The 19,872-nt window shown below is 38.6% G+C and overlaps 1 long non-coding RNA gene across 5 annotated transcripts; it reads right to left on the bottom strand.

Annotated features, from left to right (window-relative positions):
- Nucleotides 1-13,859: 13,859 nt before the first annotated feature.
- On the bottom strand, nucleotides 13,860-19,573 carry LOC127067536 (uncharacterized). Of its 5 annotated transcripts, none has more exons than XR_007782657.1 (3): nucleotides 19,251-19,573; nucleotides 17,821-17,930; nucleotides 13,860-16,060 (listed from the first exon to the last, which is right to left on the bottom strand). It is a non-coding gene; the product is annotated as an uncharacterized LOC127067536 (long non-coding RNA). The 5 variants fall into 5 exon arrangements; XR_007782656.1 differs by lacking the exon at nucleotides 17,821-17,930 and adding an exon at nucleotides 17,601-17,710; XR_007782653.1 differs by lacking the exon at nucleotides 19,251-19,573 and adding an exon at nucleotides 19,031-19,175.
- Between the last annotated feature and the right edge of the window lie 299 nt (nucleotides 19,574-19,872).

The raw sequence follows: 19,872 nt of genomic DNA, 5'->3' as shown, positions 1-19,872 counted from the left end.
TTATCGTATTCCTTTCCGCCTTCTGGAGTTCGATATATCTCGAACGGACGGCAAGACACTCTTCCAATTGTTTGTTTCTTAATCTACATTTAATTCTATTAACGTGGACCATATCGTATTCTTTTCCGCCTTCTGGAGTTCGATATATCTCGAACGGAAAGCAAGACACTCTTCCAATTGTATGTTTCTTAATGTACATTCAATTCTATTAACGTGGACCTTATCGTACTCCTTCCCGCCTTCTGGAGTTCGATATATCTCGAAGGGACGGCAGGACAATCTTCTAATTGCTTGTTTCTTAATGGACATTTATTTCTATTAATGAGATCCTTATCGTATTCCTTTCCGCCTTCTGGAGTTCGATATATCTCGAAGGGAAGGCAGGACACTCTTCTAATTGCTTGTTTCTTAATGGACATTTATTTCTATTAATGAGATCCTTATCGTATTCCTTTCCGCCTTCTGGAGTTCGATATATCTCGAAGGGAGGGCAGGACAATCTTCTAATTGCTTGTTTCTTAATGGACATTTATTTCTATTAATGAGATCCTTATCGTATTCCTTTCCGCCTTCTGGAGTTCGATATATCTCGAAGGGAAGGCAGGACACTCTTCCAATTGTTTGTTTCTTAATGGACATTTATTTCTATTAATGAGATCCTTATCGTATTCCTTTCCGCCTTCTGGAGTTCGATATATCTCGAAGGGAAGGCAGGACACTCTTCTAATTGCTTGTTTCTTAATGTACATTCAATTCTATTAACGTGGACCTTATCGTATTCCTTTCCGCTTTCTAGAGTTCGATATATCTCGAACGGGAGGCAGGACACTCTTCTAATTGCTTGTTTCTTAATGTACATTTAATTCTATTAACGTGGACCTTATCGTATTCCTTTCCGCCTTCTGGAGTTCGATATATCTCGAACGGGAGGCAGGACAATCTTCTCATTGCTTATTTCTTAATGTACATTTAATTCTATTAAGATGGACCTTATCGTATTCCTTTCCGCCTTCTGGAGTTCGATATATCTCGAACGGGAGGCAGGACACTCTTCTAATTGCTTGTTTCTTAATGTACATTTAATTCTATTAACGTGGACCTTATCGTGTTCTTTTCCGCCTTCTAGAGTTCGATATATCTCGAACGGAAGGCAGGACACTCTTCTAATTGCTTGTTTCTTAATGTACATTTAATTCTATTAACGTGGACCTTATCGTATTCCTTTCCGCTTACTAGTGTTCGATATATCTCGAACGGGAGGCAGGACACTCTTCTAATTGCTTGTTTCTTAATGTACATTTAATTCTATTAACGTGGACCTTATCGTATTCCTTTCCGCCATCTGGAGTTCGATATATCTCGAACGGGAGGCAGGACACTCTTCTAATTGCTTGTTTCTTAATGTACATTTAATTCTATTAACGTGGACCTTATAGTATTCCTTTCCGCTTTCTAGAGTTCGATATATCTCGAACGGGAGGCAGGACACTCTTCTAATTGTTTGTTCCTTAATGTACATTTAATTCTATTAACGTGGACCTTATCGTATTCCTTTCCGCCTTCTGGAGTTCGATATATCTCGAACGGGAGGCAGGACAATCTTCTAATTGCTTGTTTCTTAATGTACATTTAATTCTATTAACGTGGACCTTATAGTATTCCTTTCCGCTTTCTAGAGTTCGATATATCTCGAACGGGAGGCAGGACACTCTTCTAATTGCTTGTTTCTTAATGTACATTTAATTCTATTAACGTGGACCTTATCGTATTCCTTTCCGCTTACTAGAGTTCGATATATCTCGAACGGGAGGCAGGAAACTCTTCTAATTGCTTGTTTCTTAATGTACATTTAATTCTATTAACGTGGACCTTATCGTATTCCTTTCCGCCTTCTGGAGTTCGATATATCTCGAACGGGAGGCAGGACACTCTTCTAATTGCTCGTTTCTTAATGTACATTTAATTCTATTAATGTGGACCTTATCGTATTCCTTTCCGCTTTCTAGAGTTCGATATATCTCGAACGGGAGGCAGGACAATCTTCTAATTGCTTGTTTCTTAATGTACATTTAATTCTATTAACGTGGACCTTATAGTATTCCTTTCCGCTTTCTAGAGTTCGATATATCTCGAACGGGAGGCAGGACACTCTTCTAATTGCTTGTTTCTTAATGTACATTTAATTCTATTAACGTGGACCTTATCGTATTCCTTTCCGCTTACTAGAGTTCGATATATCTCGAACGGGAGGCAGGAAACTCTTCTAATTGCTTGTTTCTTAATGTACATTTAATTCTATTAACGTGGACCTTATCGTATTCCTTTCCGCCTTCTGGAGTTCGATATATCTCGAACGGGAGGCAGGACACTCTTCTAATTGCTCGTTTCTTAATGTACATTTAATTCTATTAATGTGGACCTTATCGTATTCCTTTCCGCTTTCTAGAGTTCGATATATCTCGAACGGGAGGCAGGAAACTCTTCTAATTGCTTGTTTCTTAATGTACATTTAATTCTATTAACGTGGACCTTATCGTATTCCTTTCCGCCTTCTGGAGTTCGATATATCTCGAACGGGAGGCAGGACACTCTTCTAATTGCTTGTTTCTTAATGTACATTTAATTCTATTAACGTGGACCTTATCGTATTCCTTTCCGCCTTCTGGAGTTCGATATATCTCGAACGGGAGACAGGACACTCTTCTAATTGCTTGTTTCTTAATGTACATTTAATTCTATTAACGTAGACCTTATAGTATTCCTTTCCGCTTTCTAGAGTTCGATATATCTCGAACGGGAGGCAGGACACTCTTCTAATTGCTTGTTTCTGAATGTACATTTAATTCTATTAACGTGGACCTTATCGTATTCCTTTCCGCCTTCTGGAGTTCGATATATCTCGAACGGGAGGCAGGAAACTCTTCTAATTGCTTGTTTCTTACTGTACATTTAATTCTTTTAACTAGGACCTTATAGTATTACTTTCCGTCTTCTGGAGTTCGATATATCTCGAACGGAGGGCAGGAGACTCTTCTAATTGCTTGTTTCTTAATGTACATTTAATTCTATTAACGTGGACCTTATTGTATTCCTTTCCGCCTTCTGGAGTTCCATATATCTCGAACGGGAGGCAGGACACTCTTCTAATTGCTTGTTTCTTAATGTGCATTTAATTCTATTAACGTGGACCTTATCGTATTCCTTTCCGTCTTCTGGAGTTCGATATATCTCGAACGGGAGGCAGGACACTCTTCTAATTGCTTGTTTCTTAATATACATTTAATTCTATTAACGTGGACCTTATCGTATTCCTTCCCGCCTTCTGGAGTTCGATATATCTCGAACGGGAGGCAGGACACTCTTCTAATTGCATGTTTCTTAATGTACATTTAATTCTATTAACGTGGACCTTATCGTATTCCTTTCCGCCTTCTAGAGTTCGATATATCTCGAACGGAAGGCAGGACACTCTTCTAATTGCTTGTTTCTTAATGTACGTTTAATTCTATTAACTAGGACCTTATAGTATTCCTTTCCGTCTTCTGGTGTTCGATATATCTCGAAAGGTAGGCAGGACACTCTTCTAATTGCTTGTTTCTTAATGTACGTTTAATTCTATTAACGTGGACCTTATTGTATTCCTTTCCGCCTTCTGGAGTTCGATATATCTCGAACGGTAGGCAGGACACTCTTCTAATTGCTTGTTTCTTAATGTACATTTAATTCTATTAACGTGGACCTTATTGTATTCCTTTCCGCCTTCTGGAGTTCGATATATCTAGAACGGGAGGCAGGACAATCTTCTAGTTGCTTGTTTCTTAATGTACGTTTAATTCTATTAACTAGGACCTTATAGTATTCCTTTCCGTCTTCTGGTGTTCGATATATCTCGAAAGGTAGGCAGGACACTCTTCTAATTGCTTGTTTCTTAATGTACGTTTAATTCTATTAACGTGGACCTTATTGTATTCCTTTCCGCCTTCTGGAGTTCGATATATCTCGAACGGAAGGCAGGACACTCTTCTAATTGCTTGTTTCTTAATGTACATTTAATTCTATTAACGTGGACCTTATCGTATTCCTTTCCGCCTTCTGGAGTTCGATATATCTCGAACGGGAGGCAGGACACTCTTCTAATTGCTTGTTTCTTAATGTACATTTAATTCTATTAACGTGGACCTTATCGTATTCCTTTCCGCCTTCTGGAGTTCGATATATCTCGAACGGGAGGCAGGACACTCTTCTAATTGCTTGTTTCTTAATGTACATTTAATTCTATTAACGTGGACCTTATCGTATTCCTTTCCGCCTTCTGGAGTTCGATATATCTCGAACGGGAGACAGGACACTCTTCTAATTGCTTGTTTCTTAATGTACATTTAATTCTATTAACGTAGACCTTATAGTATTCCTTTCCGCTTTCTAGAGTTCGATATATCTCGAACGGGAGGCAGGACACTCTTCTAATTGCTTGTTTCTGAATGTACATTTAATTCTATTAACGTGGACCTTATCGTATTCCTTTCCGCCTTCTGGAGTTCGATATATCTCGAACGGGAGGCAGGAAACTCTTCTAATTGCTTGTTTCTTACTGTACATTTAATTCTTTTAACTAGGACCTTATAGTATTACTTTCCGTCTTCTGGAGTTCGATATATCTCGAACGGAGGGCAGGAGACTCTTCTAATTGCTTGTTTCTTAATGTACATTTAATTCTATTAACGTGGACCTTATTGTATTCCTTTCCGCCTTCTGGAGTTCCATATATCTCGAACGGGAGGCAGGACACTCTTCTAATTGCTTGTTTCTTAATGTGCATTTAATTCTATTAACGTGGACCTTATCGTATTCCTTTCCGTCTTCTGGAGTTCGATATATCTCGAACGGGAGGCAGGACACTCTTCTAATTGCTTGTTTCTTAATATACATTTAATTCTATTAACGTGGACCTTATCGTATTCCTTCCCGCCTTCTGGAGTTCGATATATCTCGAACGGGAGGCAGGACACTCTTCTAATTGCATGTTTCTTAATGTACATTTAATTCTATTAACGTGGACCTTATCGTATTCCTTTCCGCCTTCTAGAGTTCGATATATCTCGAACGGAAGGCAGGACACTCTTCTAATTGCTTGTTTCTTAATGTACGTTTAATTCTATTAACGTGGACCTTATTGTATTCCTTTCCGCCTTCTGGAGTTCGATATATCTCGAACGGTAGGCAGGACACTCTTCTAATTGCTTGTTTCTTAATGTACGTTTAATTCTATTAACGTGGACCTTATTGTATTCCTTTCCGCCTTCTGGAGTTCGATATATCTCGAACGGTAGGCAGGACACTCTTCTAATTGCTTGTTTCTTAATGTACATTTAATTCTATTAACGTGGACCTTATTGTATTCCTTTCCGCCTTCTGGAGTTCGATATATCTAGAACGGGAGGCAGGACAATCTTCTAGTTGCTTGTTTCTTAATGTACGTTTAATTCTATTAACTAGGACCTTATAGTATTCCTTTCCGTCTTCTGGTGTTCGATATATCTCGAAAGGTAGGCAGGACACTCTTCTAATTGCTTGTTTCTTAATGTACGTTTAATTCTATTAACGTGGACCTTATTGTATTCCTTTCCGCCTTCTGGAGTTCGATATATCTCGAACGGAAGGCAGGACACTCTTCTAATTGCATGTTTCTTAATGTACATTTAATTCTATTAACGTGGACCTTATCGTATTCCTTTCCGCCTTCTGGAGTTCGATATATCTCGAACGGGAGGCAGGACACTCTTCTAGTTGCTTGTTTCTTAATGTACGTTTAATTCTATTAACGTGGACATTATCGTATTCCTTTCCCCTTCTGGAGTTCGATATATCTCGAACGGGAGGCAGGACACTCTTCTAATTGCTTGTTTCTTAATGTACATTTAATTCTATTAACGTGGACCTTATTGTATTCCTTTCCGCCTTCTGGAGTTCGATATATCTCGAACGGGAGGCAGGACAATCTTCTAGTTGCTTGTTTCTTAATGTACGTTTAATTCTATTAACGTGGACCTTATTGTATTCCTTTCCGCCTTCTGGAGTTCGATATATCTCGAACGGAAGGCAGGACACTCTTCTAATTGCTTGTTTCTTAATGTACATTTAATTCTATTAACGTGGACCTTATTGTATTCCTTTCCGCCTTCTGGAGTTCGATATATCTAGAACGGGAGGCAGGACAATCTTCTAGTTGCTTGTTTCTTAATGTACGTTTAATTCTATTAACGTGGACCTTATTGTATTCCTTTCCGCCTTCTGGAGTTCGATATATGTCGAAAGGAAGGCAGAACAATCTTCTAATTGCATGTTTCTTAATGTACATTTAATTCTATTAACGTGGACCTTATAGTATTCCTTTCCGCCTTCTAGAGTTCGATATATCTCGAACGGAAGGCAGGACACTCTTCTAATTGCTTGTTTCTTAATGTACATTTAATTCTATTAACGTGGACCTTATTGTATTCCTTTCCGCCTTCTGGAGTTCGATACATCTCGAACGGGAGGCAGGACAATCTTCTAGTTGCTTGTTTCTTAATGTACGTTTAATTCTATTAACGTGGACCTTATTGTATTCCTTTCCGCCTTCTGGAGTTCGATATATCTCGAACGGTAGGCAGGACACTCTTCTAATTGCTTGTTTCTTAATGTACGTTTAATTCTATTAACGTGGACCTTATTGTATTCCTTTCCGCCTTCTGGAGTTCGATATATCTCGAACGGAAGGCAGGACACTCTTCTAATTGCTTGTTTCTTAATGTACATTTAATTCAATTAACGTGGACCTTATCGTATTCCTTTCCGCCTTCTGGAGTTCGATATATCTCGAACGGGAGGCAGGACACTCTTCTAATTGCTTGTTTCTTACTGTACATTTAATTCTATTAACTAGGACCTTATAGTATTCCTTTCCGTCTTCTGGTGTTCGATATATCTCGAACGGGAGGCAGAACACTCTTCTAATTGCTTGTTTCTTAATGTACATTTAATTCTATTAACGTGGACCTTATAGTATTCCTTTCCGTCTTCTGGAGTTCGATATATCTCGAACGGAGGGCAGGAGACTCTTCTAATTGCTTGTTTCTTAATGTACATTTAATTCTATTAACGTGGACCTTATTGTATTCCTTTCCGCCTTCTGGAGTTCGATATATCTCGAACGGGAGGCAGGACACTCTTCTAATTGCTAGTTTCTTAATGTACATTTAATTCTATTAACGTGGACCTTATCGTATTCCTTTCCGCCTTCTAGAGTTCGATATATCTCGAACGGAAGACAGGACACTCTTCTAATTGCACGTTTCTTAATGTACATTTAATTCTATTATCGTGGACCTTATTGCATTCCTTTCCGCCTTCTGGAGTTCGATATATCTCGAACGGGAGGCAGGACACTCTTCTAATTGCTTGTTTCTTAATGTACATTTAATTCTATTAACGTGGACCTTATTTTATTCCTTTCCGCCTTCTGGAGTTCGATATATCTCGAACGGGAGGCAGGACACTCTTCTAATTGCTTGTTTCTTAATGTACATTTAATTCTATTAACGTGGACCTTATCGTATTCCTTTCCGCCTTCTGGAGTTCGATATATCTCGAACGGGAGGCAGGACACTCTTCTAATTGCTCGTTTCTTACTGTACATTTAATTCTATTAACTAGGACCTTATAGTATTCCTTTCCGTCTTCTGGAGTTCGATATATCTCGAACGGAAGGCAGGACACTCTTCTAAATGCATGTTTCTTAATGTACATTTAATTCTATTAACGTGGACCTTATCGTATTCCTTTCCGCCTTCTAGAGTTCGATATATCTCGAACGGAAGGCAGGACACTCTTCTAATTGCTTGTTTCTTAATGTACATTTAATTCTATTAACGTGGACTTTATCGTATTCCTTTCCGCCTTCTGGAGTTCGATATATCTCGAACGGGAGGCAGGACACTCTTCTAATTGCTTGTTTCTTAATGTACGTTTAATTCTATTAACGTGGACCTTATTGTATTCCTTTCCGCCTTCTGGAGTTCGATATATCTCGAACGGAAGGCAGGACACTCTTCTAATTGCATGTTTCTTAATGTACATTTAATTCTATTAACGTGGACATTATCGTATTCCTTTCCGCCTTCTAGAGTTCGATATATCTCGAACGGGAGGCAGGACACTCTTCTAATTGCTTGTTTCTTAATGTACATTTAATTCTATTAACGTGGACCTTATCGTATTCCTTTCCGTCTTCTGGAGTTCGATATATCTCGAACGGAGGGCAGGAGACTCTTCTAATTGCTTGTTTCTTAATGTACATTTAATTCTATTAACGTGGACCTTATCGTATTCCTTTCCGCCTTCTGGAGTTCGATATATCTCGAACGGGAGGCAGGACACTCTTCTAATTGCTTGTTTCTTAATGTACATTTAATTCTATTAACGTGGACCTTATTGTATTCCTTTCCGCCTTCTGGAGTTCGATATATCTCGAACGGGAGGCAGGACACTCTTCTAATTGCTAGTTTCTTAATGTACATTTAATTCTATTAACGTGGACCTTATCGTATTCCTTTCCGCCTTCTGGAGTTCGATATATCTCGAACGGGAGGCAGGACACTCTTCTAATTGCTTGTTTCTTAATGTACATTTAATTCTATTAACGTGGACCTTATTGTATTCCTTTCCGCCTTCTGGAGTTCGATATATCTCGAATGGGAGGCAGGACAATCTTCTAATTGCTTGTTTCTTAATGTACATTTAATTCTATTAACGTGGACCTTATCGTATTCCATTCCGCCTTCTAGAGTTCGATATATCTCGAACGGAAGGCAGGACACTCTTCTAATTGCATGTTTCTTAATGTACATTTAATTCTATTAACGTGGACCTTATCGTATTCCTTTCCGCCTTCTAGAGTTCGATATATCTCGAACGGAAGGCAGGAGACTCTTCTAATTGCTTGTTTCTTAATGTACATTTAATTCTATTAACGTGGACCTTATAGTATTCATTTCCGTCTTCTGGAGTTCGATATATCTCGAACGGAGGGCAGGAGACTCTTCTAATTGCTTGTTTCTTAATGTACATTTAATTCTATTAACGTGGACCTTATTGTATTCCTTTCCGCCTTCTGGAGTTCGATATATCTCGAACGGGAGGCAGGACACTCTTCTAATTGCTTGTTTCTTAATGTACATTTAATTCTATTAACGTGGACCTTATAGTATTCATTTCCGTCTTCTGGAGTTCGATATATCTCGAACGGAGGGCAGGAGACTCTTCTAATTGCTTGTTTCTTAATGTACATTTAATTCTATTAACGTGGACCTTATTGTATTCCTTTCCGCCTTCTGGAGTTCGATATATCTCGAACGGGAGGCAGGACAATCTTCTAATTGCTTGTTTCTTAATGTACATTTAATTCTATTAACGTGGACCTTATCGTATTCCCTTCCGCCTTCTAGAGTTCGATATATCTCGAACGGAAGGCAGGAGACTCTTCTAATTGCTTGTTTCTTAATGTACATTTAATTCTATTAACGTGGACCTTATAGTATTCATTTCCGTCTTCTGGAGTTCGATATATCTCGAACGGAGGGCAGGAGACTCTTCTAATTGCTTGTTTCTTAATGTACATTTAATTCTATTAACGTGGACCTTACTGTATACCTCTCCGCCTTCTGGAGTTCGATATATCTCGAACGGGAGGCAGGACACTCTTCTAATTGCATGTTTCTTAATGTAGATTTAATTCTATTAATGTGGACCTTATCGTATTCCTTTCCGCCTTCTAGAGTTCCATATATCTCGAACGGGAGGCAGGACACCCTTCTAATTGCATGTTTCTTAATGTACATTTAATTCTATTAACGTGGACCTTACTGTATACCTCTCCGCCTTCTGGAGTTCGATATATCTCGAACGGGAGGCAGGACACTCTTCTAATTGCTTGTTTCTTAATGTACGTTTAATTCTATTAACGTGGACCTTATCGTATTCCTTTCCGCCTTCTGGAGTTCGATATATCTCGAACGGGAGGCAGGACACTCTTCTAATTGCTTGTTTCTTAATGTACGTTTAATTCTATTAACGTGGACCTTATCGTATTCCTTTCCGCCTTCTAGAGTTCCATATATCTCGAACGGGAGGCAGGACACTCTTCTAATTGCTTGTTTCTTACTATACATTTAATTCTATTAACGTGGACCTTATCGTATTCCTTTCCGCCTTCTAGAGTTCGATATATCTCGAACGGAAGGCAGGACACTCTTCTAATTGCATGTTTCTTAATGTACATTTAATTCTATTAACGTGGACCTTATCGTATTCCTTTCCGCCTTCTGGAGTTCGATATATCTCGAACGGAAGGCAGGACACTCTTCTAATTGCTTGTTTCTTAATGTACATTTAATTCTATTAACGTGGACCTTATAGTATTCCTTTCCCTCTTCTGGAGTTCGATATATCTCGAACGGAAGGCAGGACACTCTTCCAATTGTTTGTTTCTTAATGTACATTTAATTCTATTAACGTGGACCTTCTCGTATTCCTTACCCCCTTCTGGAGTTCGATATATCTCGAACGGAACGCAAGACACTCTTCCAATTGTTTGTTTCTTAATGGACATTTATTTCTATTAATGAGATCCTTATCGTATTCCTTTCCGCCTTCTGGAGTTCGATATATCTCAAACAGAAGGGAGGACACTCTTCTAATTGCATGTTTCTTAATGTACATTTAATTCTATTAACGTGGACCTTATCGTATTCCTTTCCACCTTCTAGAGTTCGATATATCTCGAACGGAAGGCAGGACACTCTTCTAATTGCATGTTTCTTAATGTACACTTAATTCTATTAACGTGGACCTTCTCGTATTCCTTACCCCCTTCTGGAGTTCGATATATCTCGAACGGAACGCAAGACACTCTTCCAATTGTTTGTTTCTTAATGGACAATTATTTCTATTAATGAGATCCTTATCGTATTCCTTTCCGCCTTCTGGAGTTCGATATATCTCAAACAGAAGGGAGGACACTCTTCTAATTGCATGTTTCTTAATGTACATTTAATTCTATTAACGTGGATCTTATTGTATTCCTTTCCGCCTTCTGGAGTTCGATATATCTCGAAGGGAATGCAGGAAACTCTTCTAATTGCTTGTATCTTAATGTACATTCAATTCTATTAACGTGGACCTTATCGTATTCCTTACCGCCTTCTGGAGTTCGATATATCTCGAAGGGAAGGCAAGACAGTCTTCCAATTGTTTGTTTCTTAATGAACATTTAATTCTATTAACGTGGACCTTATCGTACTCCTTCCCGCCTTCTGGAGTTCGATATATCTCAAACGGAAGGCAGGACACTCTTCTAATTGTTTGTTTCTTAATGAACATTTAATTCTATTAACGTGGACTTTATCGTATTCCCTTCCGCCTTTTGGAGTTCGATATATCTCGAACGGAAGGCAAGACACTCTTCCAATTGCTTGTTTCTTAATGTACATTCAATTCTATTAACGTGGACTTTATCGTATTCCTTTCCGCCTTCTGGAGTTCGATATATCTCGAACGGAAGGCAGGACACTCTTCCAATTGCTTGTTTCTTAATGTACATGTAATTTTATTAACGTGGACCTTATCGTACTCCTTCCCGCCTTCTGGAGTTCGATATATCTCGAACGGATGGCAGGACACTCTTCTAATTGCTTGTTTCTTAATGTACATTCAATTCTATTAACGTGGACTTTATCGTATTCCTATCCCCATTCTGGAGTTCGATATATCTCGAAGGGAAGGCAGGACACTCTTCTAATTGCTTGTTTCTTAATGTACATTCAATTCTATTAACGTGGACTTTATCGTATTTCTTACCCCCTTCTGGAATTCGATATATCTCGAAGGGACGGCAGGACAATCTTCTAATTGCTTGTTTCTTAATGTACATTCAATTCTATTAACGTGGACCTTCTCGTATTCCTTACCCCCTTCTGGAGTTCGATATATCTCGAACGGAACGCAAGACACTCTTCCAATTGTTTGTTTCTTAATGGACATTTATTTCTATTAATGAGATCCTTATCGTATTCCTTTCCGCCTTCTGGAGTTCGATATATCTCGTAGGGAAGGCAGGACACTCTTCTAATTGCTTGTTTCTTAATGTACATTCAATTCTATTAACGTGGACCTTATCGTACTCCTTCCCGCCTTCTGGAGTTCGATATATCTCAAACGGAAGGCAGGACACTCTTCTAATTGTTTGTTTCTTAATGAACATTTAATTCTATTAACGTGGACCTTATCGTATTCCTTACCGCCTTCTGGAGTTCGATATATCTCGAAGGGAATGCAGGACACTCTTCTAATTGCTTGTTTCTTAATGGACATTTATTTCTATTAATGAGATCCTTATCGTATTCCTTTCCGCCTTTTGGAGTTCGATATATCTCGAAGAGAAGGCAAGACACTCTTCCAATTGTTTGTTTCTTAATGATCATTTAATTCTATTAACGTGGACTTTATCGTATTCCTTTCCGCCTTTTGGAGTTCGATATATCTCGAAGGGAAGGCAAGACACTCTTCCAATTATTTGTTTCTTAATGAACATTTAAATCTATTAACGTGGACCTTATCGTACTCCTTCCCGCCTTCTGGAGTTCGATATATCTCGAACGGAAGGCAAGACACTCTTCCAATTGTTTGTTTCTTAATGTGCATTCAATTCTATTAACGTGGACCTTATCGTACTCCTTCCCGCCTTCTGGAGTTCGATATATCTCGAACGGAAGGCAAGACACTCTTCCAATTGTTTGTTTCTTAATGTGCATTCAATTCTATTAACGTGGACCTTCTCGTATTCCTTACCCCCTTCTGGAGTTCGATATATCTCGAACGGAACGCAAGACACTCTTCTAATTGCTTGATTCTTAATGTACATTCAATTCTATTAACGTGGACCTTATCGTATTCCTTACCGCCTTCTGGAGTTCGATATATCTCGAAGGGAATGCAGGACACTCTTCTAATTGCTTGTTTCTTAATGGACATTTATTTCTATTAATGAGATCCTTATCGTATTCCTTTCCGCCTTCTGGAGTTCGATATATCTCGAAGGGAATGCAGGACACTCTTCTAATTGCTTGTTTCTTAATGTACATTCAATTCTATTAACGTGGACCTTATCGTATTCCTTACCGCCTTCTGGAGTTCGATATATCTCGAAGGGAATGCAGGACACTCTTCTAATTGCTTGTTTCTTAATGGACATTTATTTCTATTAATGAGATCCTTATCGTATTCCTTTCCGCCTTTTGGAGTTCGATATATCTCGAAGAGAAGGCAAGACACTCTTCCAATTGTTTGTTTCTTAATGATCATTTAATTCTATTAACGTGGACTTTATCGTATTCCTTTCCGCCTTTTGGAGTTCGATATATCTCGAAGGGAAGGCAAGACACTCTTCCAATTATTTGTTTCTTAATGAACATTTAAATCTATTAACGTGGACCTTATCGTACTCCTTCCCGCCTTCTGGAGTTCGATATATCTCGAACGGAAGGCAAGACACTCTTCCAATTGTTTGTTTCTTAATGTGCATTCAATTCTATTAACGTGGACCTTATCGTATTCCTTACCGCCTTCTGGAGTTCGATATATCTCGAACGGAACGCAAGACACTCTTCCAATTGTTTGTTTCTTAATGTACATTTAAATCTATTAACGCGGACCTTATCGTATTCCTTTCCGCCTTCTGGAGTTCGATATATCTCGAACGGATGGCAGGACACTCTTCTAATTGCTTGTTTCTTAATGTGCATTCAATTCTATTAACGCGGACCTTATCGTATTCCTTTCCGCCTTCTGGAGTTCGATATATCTCGAACGGATGGCAGGACACTCTTCTAATTGCTTGTTTCTTAATGGACATTTATTTCTATTAATGAGATCCTTATCGTATTCCTTTCCGCCTTCTGGAGTTCGATATATCTCGAAGGGAAGGCAGGACACTCTTCTAATTGCTTGTTTCTTAATGGACATTTATTTCTAATAATGATATCCTTATCGTATTCCTTTCCGAATTCTGGAGTTCGATATATCTCGAACGGACGGCAAGACACTCTTCCAATTGTTTGTTTCTTAATGTACATTTAATTCTATTAACGTGGACCATATCGTATTCTTTTCCGCCTTCTGGAGTTCGATATATCTCGAACGGAAAGCAAGACACTCTTCCAATTGTTTGTTTCTTAATGTACATTTAATTCTATTAACGTGGACCATATCGTATTCTTTTCCGCCTTCTGGAGTTCGATATATCTCGAACGGAAAGCAAGACACTCTTCCAATTGTTTGTTTCTTAATGTACATTTAATTCTATTAACGTGGACCATATCGTATTCTTTTCCGCCTTCTGGAGTTCGATATATCTCGAACGGAAAGCAAGACACTCTTCCAATTGTATGTTTCTTAATGTACGTTTATTTCTATTTACGTGGACCTTATCGTATTCCTTTCCGCCTTCTGGAGTTCGATATATCTCGAAGGGAAGGCAGGACACTCTTCTAATTGCTTGTTTCTTAATGGACATTTATTTCTATTAATGAGATCCTTATCGTATTCCTTTCCGCCTTCTGGAGTTCGATATATCTCGAAGGGAAGGCAGGACACTCTTCTAATTGCTTGTTTCTTAATGTACAATTAATTCTATTAATGTGGACTTTATCGTATTCCTTTCCGCCTTCTGGAGTTCGATATATCTCGAAGGGAGGGCAGGACAATCTCCTAATTGCTTGTTTCTTAATGGACATTTATTTCTATTAATGAGATCCTTATCGTATTCCTTTCCGCCTTCTGGAGTTCGATATATCTCGAAGGGAAGGCAGGACACTCTTCTAATTGCTTGTTTCTTAATGTACATTCAATTCTATTAACGTGGACCTTATCGTATTCCTTACCGCCTTCTGGAGTTCGATATATCTCGAACGGAAGGCAAGACACTCTTCCAATTGTTTGTTTCTTAATGGACATTTATTTCTATAAAATGAGATCCTTATCGTATTCCTTTCCGCCTTCTGGAGTTCGATATATCTCGAAGGGAAGGCAGGACACTCTTCTAATTGCTTGTTTCTTAATGTACAATTAATTCTATTAACGTGGACCTTATCGTATTCCTTTCCGCCTTCTGGAGTTCGATATATCTCGAACGGAAGGCAAGACACTCTTCCAATTGTTTGTTTCTTAATGGACATTTATTTCTATAAAATGAGATCCTTATCGTATTCCTTTCCGCCTTCTGGAGTTCGATATATCTCGAAGGGAAGGCAGGACACTCTTCTAATTGCTTGTTTCTTAATGTACATTCAATTCTATTAACGTGGACCTTATCGTATTCCTTTCCGCCTTCTGGAGTTCGATATATCTCGAAGGGAAGGCAGGACACTCTTCTAATTGCTTGTTTCTTAATGTACAATTAATTCTATTAACGTGGACCTTATCGTATTCCTTTCCGCCTTCTGGAGTTCGATATATCTCGAACGGAAGGCAAGACACTCTTCCAATTGCTTGTTTCTTAATGGACATTTATTTCTATTAATGAGATCCTTATCGTATTCCTTTCCGCCTTCTGGAGTTCGATATATCTCGAACGGTAGGCAAGACACTCTTCTAATTGCTTGTTTCTTAATGTACATTCAATTCTATTAACGTGGACCTTATCGTATTCCTTTCCGCCTTCTGGAGTTCGATATATCTCGAACGGAAGGCAAGACACTCTTCCAATTGTTTGTTTCTTAATGATCATTTATTTCTATTAATGAGATCCTTATCGTATTCCTTTCCGCCTTCTGGAGTTCGATATATCTCGAAGGGAATGCAGGGCACTCTTCTAATTGCTTGTTTCTTAATGGACATTTATTTCTATTAATGAGATCCTTATCGTATTCCTTTCCGCCTTCTGGAGTTCGATATATCTCGAACGGAAGGCAAGACACTCTTCCAATTGCTTGTTTCTTAATGTACATGTAATTTTATTAACGTGGACCTTATCGTATTCCTTACCGCCTTCTGGAGTTCGATATATCTCGAAGGGAATGCAGGACACTCTTCTAATTGCTTGTTTCTTAATGGACATTTATTTCTATTAATGAGATCCTTATCGTATTCCTTTCCGCCTTCTGGAGTTCGATATATCTCGAACGGAAGGCAAGACACTCTTCTAATTGCTTGTTTCTTAATGTACAATTAATTCTATTAACGTGGACCTTATCGTATTCCTTTCCGCCTTCTGGAGTTCGATATATCTCGAACGGAAGGCAAGACACTCTTCCAATTGCTTGTTTCTTAATGGACATTTATTTCTATTAATGAGATCCTTATCGTATTCCTTTCGGCCTTCTGGAGTTCGATATATCTCGAAGGGAAGGCAGGACACTCTTCTAATTGCTTGTTTCTTAATGTACAATTAATTCTATTAACGTGGACCTTATCGTATTCCTTTCCGCCTTCTGGAGTTCGATATATCTCGAACGGAAGGCAAGACACTCTTCCAATTGCTTGTTTCTTAATGGACATTTATTTCTATTAATGAGATCCTTATCGTATTCCTTTCCGCCTTCTGGAGTTCGATATATCTCGAACGGTAGGCAAGACACTCTTCTAATTGCTTGTTTCTTAATGTACATTCAATTCTATTAACGTGGACCTTATCGTATTCCTTTCCGCCTTCTGGAGTTCGATATATCTCGAACGGAAGGCAAGACACTCTTCCAATTGTTTGTTTCTTAATGATCATTTATTTCTATTAATGAGATCCTTATCGTATTCCTTTCCGCCTTCTGGAGTTCGATATATCTCGAAGGGAATGCAGGGCACTCTTCTAATTGCTTGTTTCTTAATGGACATTTATTTCTATTAATGAGATCCTTATCGTATTCCTTTCCGCCTTCTGGAGTTCGATATATCTCGAACGGAAGGCAAGACACTCTTCCAATTGCTTGTTTCTTAATGTACATGTAATTTTATTAACGTGGACCTTATCGTATTCCTTACCGCCTTCTGGAGTTCGATATATCTCGAAGGGAATGCAGGACACTCTTCTAATTGCTTGTTTCTTAATGGACATTTATTTCTATTAATGAGATCCTTATCGTATTCCTTTCCGCCTTCTGGAGTTCGATATATCTCGAAGGGAATGCAGGGCACGCTTCTAATTGCTTGTTTCTTAATGGACATTTATTTCTATTAATGAGATCCTTATCGTATTCCTTTCCGCCTTCTGGAGTTCGATATATCTCGAAGGGAAGGCAAGACACTCTTCCAATTGTTTGTTTCTTAATGAACATTTAATTCTATTAACGTGGACCTTATCGTACTCCTTCCCGCCTTCTGGAGTTCGATATATCTCGAACGGAAGGCAAGACACTCTTCCAATTGTTTGTTTCTTAATGTACATTTAAATCTATTAACGTGGACCTTATCGTATTCCTTTCCGCCTTCTGGAGTTCGATATATCTCGAACGGAAGGCAAAACACTCTTCCAATTGCTTGTTTCTTAATGTACATGTAATTTTATTAACGTGGACCTTATCGTACTTCTTCCCGCCTTCTGGAGTTCGATATATCTCGAACGGATGGCAGGACACTCTTCTAATTGCTTGTTTCTTAATGTGCATTCAATTCTATTAACGTGGACCTTATCGTATTCCTTTCCGCCTTCTGGAGTTCGATATATCTCGAACGGAAGGCAAGACACTCTTCCAATTGCTTGTTTCTTAATGTATATGTAATTTTATTAACGTGGACCTTATCGTACTTCTTCCCGCCTTCTGGAGTTCGATATATCTCGAACGGATGGCAGGACACTCTTCTAATTGCTTGTTTCTTAATGTGCATTCAATTCTATTAACGTGGACCTTATCGTATTCCTTACCGCCTTCTGGAGTTCGATATATCTCGAACGGAAGGCAAGACACTCTTCCAATTGCTTGTTTCTTAATGTACATTTAATTTTATTAACGTGGACCTTATCGTACTTCTTCCCGCCTTCTGGAGTTCGATATATCTCGAACGGATGGCAGGACACTCTTCTAATTGCTTGTTTCTTAATGTGCATTCAATTCTATTAACGTCGACCTTATCGTATTCCTTTCCGCCTTCTGGAGTTCGATATATCTCGAACGGAAGGCAAGACACTCTTCCAATTGCTTGTTTCTTAATGTACATGTAATTTTATTAACGTGGACCTTATCGTACTTCTTCCCGCCTTCTGGAGTTCGATATATCTCGAACGGAAGGCAAGACACTCTTCCAATTGCTTGTTTCTTAATGTACATGTAATTTTATTAACGTGGACCTTATCGTATTCCTTACCGCCTTCTGGAGTTAGATATATCTCGAACGGAAGGCAAGACACTCTTCCAATTGCTTGTTTCTTAATATACATTCAATTCTATTAACGTGGACTTTATCGTATTTCTTACCCCCTTCTGGAGTTCGATATATCTCGAACGGAACGCAAGACACTCTTCCAATTGTTTGTTTCTTAATGAACATTTAAATCTATTAACGTGGACCTTATCGTACTCCTTCCCGCCTTCTGGAGTTCGATATATCTCGAACGGAAGGCAAGACACTCTTCCAATTGCTTGTTTCTTAATGTACATTCAATTCTATTAACGTGGACTTTATCGTATTTCTTACCCCCTTCTGGAGTTCGATATATCTCGAAGGGACGGCAGGACAATCTTCTAATTGCTTGTTTCTTAATGGACATTTATTTCTATTAATGAGATCCTTATCGTATTCCTTTCCGCCTTCAGGAGTTCGATATATCTCGAACGGAAGGCAAGACACTCTTCCAATTGTTTGTTTCTTAATGTACATTCAATTCTATTAACGTGGACTTTATCGTATTTCTTACCCCCTTCTGGAGTTCGATATATCTCGAAGGGACGGCAGGACAATCTTCTAATTGCTTGTTTCTTAATGTACATTCAATTCTATTAACGTGGACTTTATCGTATTTCTTACCCCCTTCTGGAGTTCGATATATCTCGAAGGGACGGCAGGACAATCTTCTAATTGCTTGTTTCTTAATGGACATTTATTTCTATTAATGAGATCCTTATCGTATTCCTTTCCGCCTTCAGGAGTTCGATATATCTCGAACGGAAGGCAAGACACTCTTCCAATTGTTTGTTTCTTAATGTACATTCAATTCTATTAACGTGAACTTTATCGTATTTCTTACCCCCTTCTGGAGTTCGATATATCTCGAAGGGACGGCAGGACAATCTTCTAATTGCTTGTTTCTTAATGGACATTTATTTCTATTAATGAGATCCTTATCGTATTCCTTTCCGCCTTCAGGAGTTCGATATATCTCGAACGGAAGGCAAGACACTCTTCCAATTGTTTGTTTCTTAATGTACATTTAATTCTATTAACGTGGACCATATCGTATTCCTTTCCGCCTTCTGGAGTTCGATATATCTCGAACGGAAGGCAAGACACTCTTCCAATTGTTTGTTTCTTAATGGACATTTATTTCTATTAATGAGATCCTTATCGTATTCCTTTCCGCCTTCTGGAGTTCGATATATCTCGATCGGAAAGCAAGACACTCTTCCAATTGTATGTTTCTTAATGTACGTTTATTTCTATTTACGTGGACCTTATCGTATTCCTTTCCGCCTTCTGGAGTTCGATATATCTCGAAGGGAAGGCAGGACACTCTTCTAATTGCTTGTTTCTTAATGTACATTCAATTCTATTAACGTGGACCTTATCGTATTCCTTACCGCCTTCTGGAGTTCGATATATCTCGAACGGAACGCAAGACACTCTTCCAATTGT

This window comes from Vespula vulgaris, chromosome 1, assembly GCF_905475345.1.
Source record: "Vespula vulgaris chromosome 1, iyVesVulg1.1, whole genome shotgun sequence".
Classification (NCBI taxonomy): domain Eukaryota; kingdom Metazoa; phylum Arthropoda; class Insecta; order Hymenoptera; family Vespidae; genus Vespula; species Vespula vulgaris.
Note: the sequence above shows the minus strand (reverse complement) of the source record. Positions and strands in the feature narration are given on the sequence as shown.